This window comes from Amphimedon queenslandica, unplaced genomic scaffold (genome assembly GCF_000090795.2).
Source record: "Amphimedon queenslandica unplaced genomic scaffold, v1.1 AMPQUscaffold_13227, whole genome shotgun sequence".
In the NCBI taxonomy this organism is placed as follows: Eukaryota; Metazoa; Porifera; class Demospongiae; order Haplosclerida; family Niphatidae; genus Amphimedon; species Amphimedon queenslandica.
The window spans coordinates 13,737-26,212 of NW_003546537.1; positions in this window are offsets into that span (position 1 = coordinate 13,737).

Genomic DNA, 12,476 nt, shown 5'->3' on the forward strand with positions numbered 1-12,476 from the left:
TATTGTACCTATTTGTGATTTCAGTGCTAAGTGTAATTGTTGCAATGTTAGCTTTAAGAAAGGGAAGTAAAAAGAATAGAAGCAATTTAATAGGGGCCAAATCAAAACACACAATTTGAAAGATTATGAACATAAAAAGAAAATGGAAGGTTTTATTGATAAGAATAGATCAAAGGTGAAAGCATACTATATAAGACAATGTGATAGAGTCAAAAGTAAGTCAAGAATTGCGTATAAAATTAGTAGAAAATATAAACTTGCATATTCCAAGCAATATTATGCCCTTCATCCTGGTTATATTTTACCAAAATGCAAGTAATGGTATGACAAAAACAAGGATTAGTCAACTTGCTATTCCAAAAAAGGTATATAAAGCTAATCCAGTTCCTAAAAAGATAAAATCTTTAAATTATTCAATAGCAACATATTCTAATGATCCACAACCACAGCAGCAATAATCTAGAGATCGTTGTCAAAGGAATCCATACCTCCAAAATAGCAAATCAAAGGAAAGCTATCAACAAAATTCGGGCTTTCAAAAACAAAAATTTTTGACATGGTATTATGAAAGTAGAGATGCAATATTACGTGAAATAAGATAAATTCCTGAAGTATAAATTACATGATAATGAAATGGATAAGTTAAGAATAGCACTAAATAAGGAAAATAAAAGGCGTCTAAATAAAGATTATTATGAATGTAATTATGGTCAAATATTGTATAGATTACGTTCTAATTACTCATTACCTGCATCAAATATTGAAGCAAAGGAATATTATTTTACAAAAATTATGGAAGTATTATATTACAGTCCCGAAATAGTTGATGATTTATTGCCATCAAGTATGAAAGGTGTAGATTTTGAGAACACATCATATGACAATAAATGTAATGCTGCATCAAGTATATTGTTAGAATCAGTTTTGAAAAACAGATCCCACAAAGTAGGCATCAATATTGATACGTGCAGCAAAGAGCATTAGGAAGTTGAAGTTGAATAACTTTAGTGATTTTGGTGAGCAATGTCACACAAAGAATAGTGAGCCTTATTTTTATGAATCAGCATAATTTATATCCTAATGATGATCCTGATAGGCAATTAGATAGACTAATTGCAATCCCTGTTGATACAAATGGCATCTGTTATGTAGCAGGGATTGTTGATGTGTCATGTATTGATAGAGTAGTAGAATTTAATGATGATAGAGATTCTGAAGATGACAATTTTGATAATAATAATAGAATGTATACAAATAAGAGAAAGCCTACCATCAAATGGCACTGTACAGACAAGTGCAAGCCTTTATTAGAAAGTGACGTTAGTTCTATTATTGAAGTTAGACGATATTTTGATGAACCCATTAATAAATTGAGGAAGCATTTAGATGCATGTGATAATTCTCCTTCTACTCATCATATGACAAGATTCCTGCATGTTGAAGAAATAGATCAAGTGCATCAACATGATTTCTCTGATAATCCTAATGTAACTGTAATTAATAAAAAAGATGAAAATTGTGTTAAAAAATGTTTAAAATATTCAGAAATTGTTTGTGAAAGATAGGCCATCCTATTGTGTGTAGTAGTAATGATACTGAATGTAAGAGTATGCTCCGTATTTTACGCAATGCATCTGTTCATTATCCTTTGTTGAGACGCCTTATGAAACGCTTTTGTTGCCTGAAATGCCCATTTAACAATAGATATTATTGATTCTTCCCTTGCTGATGGTTATATAGCACAATTGATAGATATAAAAAATAATGAAGCCAATAAGACTGAATTTGATAATGTGTATTATGCTATAAATGATGTTGAAGAGGAAGACCCTTTTAGAATACCATACTTAGATACTGTACTTTTTTTCAGTATTCAGATGCTATTGATGAATTTAAGAAAGCTTTGTCTGATCAGGCTGTTAATGCTTGTTGCATCTGTGAGAGGCTTTTAAGAAAAAAGTCTGTCACTGAAGCTAAAAATTTAGATAGCAATGTTTGGATTATCCTATTAGATTACATTAGAGAGAATGATCTTACGGCATGAAATAAAGTTATGTATATTTGTAATCTTTGTAAACCTATTTTTAGGAAAAATGAAGTTCCAGCACGTGTCCTCAATGGGTTAAAGTGTGAGCCACTACCCAAAGAATTGGAAAATTTGGATCCTTTAAATTGCCAGTTAATACAGAGAGCCAAATGTTTTCAGACAATTGTTAGGCTAGGCACACACCTTAAAAAGTGCCTACCCATAATTCTTTGAAGGCTCTGCAAGGTGCAATGTTTTATTTACCTCTTCCATTAGAAAAACCATGGAAACATTAAATGAGATTGCTAGAGATTTTAATCATTTGCCTAATCCAGAACTTTATATTATTTTTAATGGACTGCCTACTAAATCAAATAATGTCTGGCGTAATTTAGTTGATGTAAATAAAATAAAAGCAGCACTAAGAAAATTAAAAGAAATAAACTGACTTCATAAAAACGTAGATGATCATCTGAAAATGTCATACAAGTAGTTAGCAATACTACATGTAAAATGCTTGAAAATCAAGATTTAGAAGGCCTTTTGGCATATACGATTAGAAATCTTGATAGTAAAATTGTATCAGGTTCTGATATCAGTCAATATAAATTAATGAATGTAAAAGAAGCGCCTATAGACAATAGGCAAGAGCATCTTAATTTATGCTTTCTTTCCAACTGGACAATATGGAGAGCATCATCCCAGACAAAGCTATCCAGCACAGACTTTTTCATTTAGTGAATACATAAAGTCAAGAATTTTAAGCAAAAATTTTCAATTTCGTAGCAATCATTCATATTGTTTGCACTATTATAGATTAAAAATTAACAAGGCCTTAAAAACTGGCATATATAATTTACTAAAAACATCAAGGGATAACATTGGTCAAACTGTTGCTGAAATACTAGAAAAAGTAAATGTGTTAGATGAAGAATTTGAGGCTAATTTAAGTACCATGTTTGCTCCAATATGGGGCACAAATCAATATTGGTTCCGTGTGAATGGTGAAGTCAAAGCAATGATTGCTGAGTATGGCTCACCAACACTTTTCATAACATTAAGTTGTGCTGAATACGATTCAGCTGATATGGCACAATATTTAAGAAAATTGAATAATGCACCACAGTCATATAGTATTTCTAGATTATACCCTGTTTCAGTATCGCAACAATTTTCATACAAATTTAAGGATTTCTTTAACATAGTCATTCTGCAGAGGTGTTCTAGGCAAAGTAGAGCAATATTATGTTAAAAAAGAGTATGAAATGCGTAAAGCACTTCATTATCACATCCTCTTATGGATTAAAAATGCTCCTTTTGTCGGTATTGATTGTCCACAGTAAGTCTGTTCTTTCATACAAGATAGGATTACCTGTCATATACCAGATAGTGATACGTCGCCTGATTTAAATTTTTTGGTAACAAAATACCAAATGCACAAGTGCAGCAAATACTACAAGCGAAATATTAAAGTCGGCACGACCTATGTATTTAGATGCCAATTTGATTTTCCTAAACCAGTGCAAGATAGTATTGCATCAATGATGTTGAAAATAGTTTGAAATCATGCAATGAAATATATTATCTCAAACGAAATGAAAAAAAGTTTGAGTCAACGACTGCAATCCTTTAATTTTGAAATTGTGGCATGCAAATATGGACTTGCAATACATAGCAGAGAGGAGTCTTTCCTTAACAGAGTATGTAACTGGATTAGTCACTAAAGCAGAAAAGAGTCATGCACAGGACTTATGGGATGAAGTCAGCAGCTGTCACAACATATACAGCAGGCTTTGGAAAATCAGCCAAAAATTACTTCAACCTAAAGAAGTAGGACTATATGAAGCAAGCGATCTTCTTCTTGGTGAAAGTTTATACAAGAAATCAGTAACTGTACAGTACGTTAATGTGTACTTGACTCATAAGAGGAGCAGAAAATCAAAAACTATTCATATTTAACTAAAATGGATTGATCTTCGAAAGACATCTTTAATCCTAGCATAATTGAAGACTTTTATGCAACAAGACCGAATAACATGGAAGATGTATCTCTTCATGAATTTGTTGCTAATTTTAAATTTGATAAAATAGGAGAAAATGGAGAAAGAGAATACAAACTTAATTCAAAGTCAGTGTTTCCAAACCATAGGAAATTTAATCCTGTGCAAGAAGCGGAAAGAGACAATTTTTATTACTCGCTAATATTTTTATTTGTGCCTTTTAGAGATGAGAGCAAACTCGTAATGGAAGGAGAAACAATGGAAGAAGCTTTTAAGCATCACAAAGAAGCATCTATACGGGGCATTGAAAATCATTTCAACAAACTACAGAAATTATTAGAAGCTGAACGTAATTGGAAGAAATTAGTTGATGCAAGAAATAAAGCTGGTTTTACTGAAGAACTTTCTGACAACAAGGAAGATGATGAGCCTCAATTACTAGGTGAAATAATGGAAGCAGTAGCTGATATTGCTGATATGCATATAAATGTACCTAATTTAACATTAGAGAAAAGAGAGGCAATGCTTAATGTAGATCATAAAAGAATTTTTGATAAAACTAGACGAGTGTAAAACATTGCAGGGGCGAGCCCAAGCAAGCAGTGGTATAAACAACATGTATGGTTGTTGTAAGAAAGTAATGGAAATTATCATCAAAATAATTATTCTGATCATCAAAAATTAACATTATTATCATCAAAAAATTATGGCTATGACAGTCTGAAGGGGTGGGGTGAGATTATGGCTATGATTAAGGCAAAAAACTCATACAGTGATAAATGAGATAAGCAAAGAAATAACATAGAGCATTGTCAGTTAGATTTCAGTATTGTAGACTAGCATGTGTAACAGTGTTATTATTATCTACTTCAAGAGCTACATTTTCTAAAGTCCATCGCTGTTCTCTCACACCAGGGTCCTCTTGTTCTCTCATCCCTCGTATCCTGGCTCTTTCTACATACAGGTGATCTTTTTTCAAAAGGAGACTCCGTCTGTTGTTTTTGGGTGCGAAGTGACCTATCTCTAGCATTTCTCTTGTCCCTCCTCGTTCTTTTCGCCTCCTCAGTCTCACTCCTCCTTTTCCTGTTACGCTCATTACGACAAAGATGATAGGCATCTTGTGAACTACTCATATCTTCTTAGTTTAATATTCTCTGGATGAACTGTTGATCTCCTCCGATTTCTTCCTTGATAAGTTGCTTTTTGCATGTGCCATGTGGTACCGTAATTATCAAATTATCATTTTTAAAAGCAAACGTGTAATTTTATAGATGAATAAATAGGGGTGACGTACGTGTACACACATACATGCATACATACATACAAGCATACATACATGCATACAGACATACTCATCTCGTTTATGTGGGGCTTGCTCAGGCTCGCACCAATAAAGAGTCATCTTATAAGTCAAAAAGAACGTGAAGACTTTTTACAGAATGAGTCTTCCAGACTACTTAGATTAGATAATATCAAACCGCTAAGAATGTTTATTAGTGGTGTAGGTGGAACTGGTAAATCGTTTTTGATAGAGGCAATAAAATGCCTAGTGGATGACATATGGCATCCAAAAAGTGGTGAAATTATGTGTGCTATAGTAGCACCAACAGGTATAGCCGCATTTAATGTAGGCTGACTAACAATACATAGATTATTTCAGCTATCAATAGAGCATGAGGGAAAGACAGCTGGATATTGGGCTTTGAGTAAACAAGCTCAGAAAAGAGTAAAATGACACTTAAAAATTTAAAAATTATAATAGTAGAGGAGGTATCTATGGTATCCAATCTAAATCTAGCATACTTACACATGCACTAAGAAGATATATTTGGAACTGATGAATGGTTTGGATCCAAAAATATTTTACTTGTAGGTGACCTCTTACAATTGCCACCAGTTAATGGTAGGCCAGTATTTAAAAAAATTAGCAACAAACTAATAAAAACTAGACTTAGAGTAGCAAATGCAGTTAACATATGGAAAGTAACAGTAGAATATGATGAACTAAAAATCAATGAGCGACAAAATGGAGACGAAACTTTCTTTAAAATGCTTCATTCTGTTAGGCATGGCTGTCTGACTGATGAAACTACTGATACACTTAAGAGTCACGTATTTAAGGTTTTGATACAAGAAAAATATATGGAATTGGAAAGTGAAGGAACAAATCCTCCAATTTGCATATTTCCTAAGGTAGACGCCTGCCAAAAAATTTATGAATAAATGTTAGAAAGTCTAGAAACTGAGAAAATAGAAATAGCATGTGTTGATGTTGTTGATGAAAACTGCAGCACAGCAAAATTTGACAAAAAACAAGAAAAAAAATTAGAGAAAATAAAACATCAACCAAGCAAAACAGCTGGTTTAGAAACTGCATCGTCTTTAGCAGTAGGCTGTAGAGTAATGCTAAGACGTAATATTGATGTGACTGTAGGATTAGCTAATAGGGCCATTGGTACAGTAATGGGTATTTATGCTACATGTTTATCAATCATATTTGATCATATTGATGTACCTTGTGACATAGAAAGGGTTACATCTAGATTTATGCTACCTAAGAATTTGTATATACATAGGAAACAGTTTCCCCTTATACTTTCTTATGCTATTACTATGCATAAGTGTCCGGGCCTCTCACTAGATACAGCCATTATTGATTTATCTACTGATGTTTTTGGGGATGGTATGGCACATGTTGCATTGTCTCGTGTACGCACATTAAATGGATTACATTTATTATCATTTGATCCTCTCTCTGTTAAAGTTAGTAATCCGTGCATTAATGAAATTAACAGGCTGAGAAGTAAATTTCAAAAAGACTCACCTCAAATCAAGAAAAGTAAAGGAAAGAGACAGATTCAAGTGACTGGTATACTTGATGATGGTGAACTTTGTAATAAGAATGCCAAGGTGTCTGTAAGTCATATACAAAGTACTAGTTACAGTACCGTTAGTAGCAATAAATTTAAGAGTACTGATTTACAAAAGTCTAATCACCACAAATAGAGTAAAATATGTGACAAAAATGCTTTAAATAAGTCTTGCACCCAAAACAGAAAAGTTGACGTAGACAGTAGTGCTGACATAGTGCTTTGGCATTGCCTCGCCCAAAAACAGATGATAAATTAATTGTTTCAATTAATTTGAAAGACCTAAAAACCAAATTTAATGTCAAAGATGATGATGGTTGTAGTAGTCTCATTGTATCTATAAATCTCTCAAACATTAAATGTAAACCAAAACATGATAAAACCAAGTGCGTTGTAAAAAATGACCATTGTAGTAGCGGTCTGATTGTATCTATAAAACTCTCAAGCATTAAATTAAAGACAAGTAATCCAAAAAAGTTGATGATGTCATCTTTACTTATGAAGAGCCTCCCAACCCAGATATTGTGAGGAGACAATGGGATTATGTTTAATACCCTGTTAATGAAGAATTTCAAAGGTGGTGTGAGATTTTCAATCTCAAATTTGTCACAGCTGCTAGAATTTTACATGGTAGTCCAACAACACCATTGTCAGATGAAAGAGTTCCTAATAGTACTCTTGATGTCCCTGGTGATGGGAACTGTTATTTTATGCCCTTTCTTATCTCATTACTGGGTCCATTTCTCAGCATTACGAATTACATAAAGCAATTGTTAGTAATATGCCAAACTTTGAAAAATTGTTTAATAGTACATTAAGTGCAACCAGATATTCAAGCATATATGATTGCATAAATAAGTCCAAAATGTATAGAAATTATGTGTGGGCCACTGACACAGAGATTATTACACTAACTGCAATATTAGATATAACCATATATTCATATTCACTAACTCCTACTCCTACTTTTGTTGGCTGAACTAGATATGGAACCCAATCATTATATGGCATTCCTTGTGATACTAATACTTCTGCTTTGTATTTGAAGCATGTTGGTACTAATCGTTTCCAAGCAGTTAAGTCTATTTATATTTCTTAAGCATTGATTGTTGATGGAAGTGGGTATGGTGAATGGGACGTCCATCATCTTAAAAACATTGGTTGTTTAATGTAACTTGTATTTACTGCATGTAATGTGTGTGTGAAAACCGTTGGTGTATCCATCCAGTATTTGTCATCCAGTATTTGTCAGTATGAATTTGATCTAACTTCATGCCGGAAGTAAGATAAATCAATGTGTAACAGTGAATATTGAATACTTAATGCTGTTATAATGAACAGGGAGAGGGTGTGAAAGAGGTTTGGTGTTCATTAGAGTTTTGCATTGATTCAAATTTGTGTGACTATCATTCATGTAGGACAGAGGGTTAGGAAGGGAGGAAGCTGTCATTATCAAATCTGGATCTTGTTTGTGGCTTGTACTACATGATTATTACAAATATCAGGTGCTTATGGATCTGGGTGCTGCTGAAAATTTTTTAAGGACAAGAAAAATTTGAGAGTGACATTAAAAGTTGTCATTATACTTGTACATGTATTATCATTGAAGCAGTGATTTAGTACATATATTAATGATTATCATACATGTTAATGCTGCCATCAATGCTGTGCGCATTACGTATATGTAAATGCTTGCCAGCTGATGTTGCGCATAATGCTGCCATCAATGCTGTGCATAAGTTAATGCTTGCTGGCTGATGTTGCGCATTTAAATGATGCTGCCATCAATGCTGTGCGCATAATAAATGCTTGCCAGCTGATGTTACACATCTTTTGTTGATGATTGTTGTAACATGTGCATGTTCTCATTAACAAAAAAAATTGTTCACACTTTAAAAATTCTTCATGGACACAATGTTATTGTATATTAATCAGGTCATGAAAGTATCTGAACTTAGAATAGCATTAGTAAGCAATATGTCTAAAATGCATGCATGCACATACATGTATGATCCAATCAGAAACATTGTAGATGCTAACATTATCATTATTATTATTGACACATTCATACTTCATACAGGTACTTATTTTGCACAAGGACTACAATGTGGTGTTAAAGAGTGAGGTCTGACTTGGAATGAGACTCAAAAGTATGTTTGTGACAAACATAACGTATAACATGCATATACATGTACATGTTTATCACAGTGTATTGTACATGTAGTGGATTATTGGTGCTTGTAGTGTTTAATGATTATCATGCATGCAATTTATTCCTTTCAAAGTTTGATTTATGGTATGTATAATGGGAGTTACAAGGAATACAAATGTTGATGTGATTGGTAATAAAGTTTGTTCACCATTACTGTTTGTGCTATTGTTATTATTAGCCTGTAAGTTTACATTGCTTGCCTTTGATATGTTTCTATTCCTATTGCTTTACAGGTAGTTACAGCTGGATATGATTTGATGATTTAGCAATAGTTTTGCTTGATATTGGAATGTGCAATAATAATTAAAGGCTATTCTGGATTTAGGTTGTTGTAACTAAATCAATTTCTTTATTATATGTAACTTAGTGTTTTGTTGTAGCTCCTTGATCAGTAGTTTATCACACTGTAGGAGGCACCAGTTTTTAGCAGCATTGGTTTCACATTATCATAACCTTAGCAATGAAATATGTAGTAAGATAGAATATTGGGAGTGTACAAATTGTCTTACATGTATGTATTTTGTTATAGGTTATTATTCAAGGTTGCATGTATAATTGTTTGGTAATTAAGTCATTTATTTATTATGGCCACAGTAAGTAGTGTATTTACTTGTAATTATAAATGATATATAGTATATATATATATATATATTATTGTAGGAAGATGGAATCTCAAGTATTAAAGCATTTTGCCTTGCTGAACAATTTATCATTTGAACATTATACTATTGTAATTTCAATTTTTTTTTTGCGCTGCAAAATAATTCACTTTATTGTTGTTAGTAATAATATATTTATATGTAATTAAAAAGGCCTATTTAATAAAAATTATATTTTTTAGTCACATTTCCTCTTGGACCTCCACCCCTTCTGCCCCTGCCATGTCCTCTTGGGGTTCTAGATAAGTTCATGTACTAAAATGGAAAAGAGATTATTATTTTAGAGTATTCGTAACACCTTACAATTTGCCTATGTAGGCTCCTGATTTGCCTCAAAATTAGCAGCCTCTGTTGTTGCAGAGCTGCTATGCCAAAAGGCTGGTTTAGAATTTACGCTAGTAACTCCGTACCGAATTGTTGGGTAAAGTATGTAATTTGTGAACATCTTGCGTTGGTGTTTGCGTAAAATACGTAGGAATAGAATTCTTTTCTATTCTTACATCAATTATGTAACGTCTGACCAATCAATTTGCCTGAAGCACATGGTGACGTGGAAAAGAAAATGGAGGATGAAAAGCTGGTGGAACTGATACTGTTAAACACAGAGAGTAAGCAATAGCTATATTCCTTCTATTATTACAATCAGTTTTATGCTTGCTACAGCACTGTTTCCAACTTGCCAACTCTGGCAGTGTCAAGTCGTTCAACTACGCCCATTAATAATTTGGAGTTACCTGATCAAGTAGATGATGATTACAATTTTACAGATACTGATGATAAGTATAAAATATGTGTTTGTGATAACTTTCATTGAATAATAGTGAATGAGGTGTGAGGGCAGTTAGTAGTGACAAGACGACACCCATTAAATTACCCACTAAAAGGAAAAATAGTGGTTAGAAAAGAGATGAAGTGGAGGAACTAATGATAACTGAATTGAAAGAGATTCAGAAGAGAAGGACAGCAAAGGAGCTAACTGATGACGAAGGATATTTTGGTCAACATGTTGCTGCTACACTACGTAAATTCAATGACCAACAGAAAGCAATTGCCAAACTTCAGATAGAACAGTTGCTTGTCAATATAGAGTTCCCATCTAATCCTTACCCAAAGTTTCACCATTAGGAACCTTCAAGCTTATAATATGACAACATAGAGATAAAAACACTACGGATGTATATATATATATATATATATACACATATACATTATATATCAGTATTATAACAATATAATGACAATGCGTGCATTTTATTTCACTATAATATTATTAAAATTAATCTGTTCTGTTTACGTGGCTCATCTGCCAATTAACTTCACCCTCTGGACTGTTAAAGCAACTTTTGTAGTCATCCCTCACATCTGATGCTGTTTTAGAATATCTAGGAAAAAAGTAATAAAATAATTACAATGAATGATTTAATGATAATAAAAGCACATAAATTGTAGTAACCTGTTGCTGCCAATATAAGTTAGATTGTGCATTCCAGCACAAGGGTCTTCATCATTCCTCCACGAGCCACTAATAAAGTTTCCTGAACCATCTCACCATCAGTGAAGCCTGGTGGGCAATAAGATGATTCAGTGCTCCATAAGAAATTATGTAAAGCAATAGCTGCTTGAATATATCAGACAATTTTTGTATGATCAGCAATGATTGGCCGGTGGAAGATCCGCCATCTGGCTGCTAGTATACCGAAAGAGTTTTCTATTGCACGGCGAGCACGGTTAGTCTGTAATTAAAAATAGCTTTGTCTTCTAATAAAATAATAAAGACACAGTTCATACAAGTATACATATACACTGTACTACAAAAGCAATAATTCATCTTTGACAGTGCTGCCACATTTTTTCAGGTCCAAATCTCTATTTTGGCTTTTTTCTGGCTCAAAAATCTCCAAACATGACCATAAATTATCACTAGAAAATCTCTTATTTTTTAAAACAAATTTAACAAGATTTAGCACAATATTAACATGTCACTTTTAATGCATTGCATTTTTAACACGACGAATAACATCCAGGGGTGGGTTAAACTCATAGCAACACACAGAAGTATTACAGTTTAGGGTAAGTAATGCATTCATTGATTTCTTTCCAATGCAGTTCCGCATTTTGGTCTTAACTAAGTTCATTTTGCTAAAACACGCTCTGTGTCTGCATTCCCATGAGGTAGAATGAGCAAAGCTTTTGCAAGATGGGATAGCTGGCTATAAAGTAAGTCTCCAGAAACAGGATCCTCTAATTTGCTTATTGAGCTCCAAAAACATATGGATCTTTCTGCAACAAGCCATTGTCAAAGGTCTGAAGTTTGAAATCTTCAATCTCATCTTTTAGAGACTCTACTCTATATCTTCTTCCTTTATTACATTGGGAAATCGTTTGGCAACTTGGAGAATATTTGAAAGTTGCACCTGTTTGCATTGGTGAGGATCAGGAAATGAAAGTAGTTTAAGTAGAGGGTCATCAAGTGGACAACTCTTCCTTATTTCCTGAATAGCAGCAATGAAATAATTTCGACAATTGCTGAAAAAAGGTGTCAGTTGGTGTACATCAATCTCATCACAAGAGTCAATGAATCTACGGGTGGCTACACCAACAAAGAGCTGATCATTAGAAAGATGGTGATCCTCATTCGCCACATCTAATTCTAGTATGTTATGAGCATGTGCATCCACTACTTCCTCTTTAACAAATTTCAAAAGATAC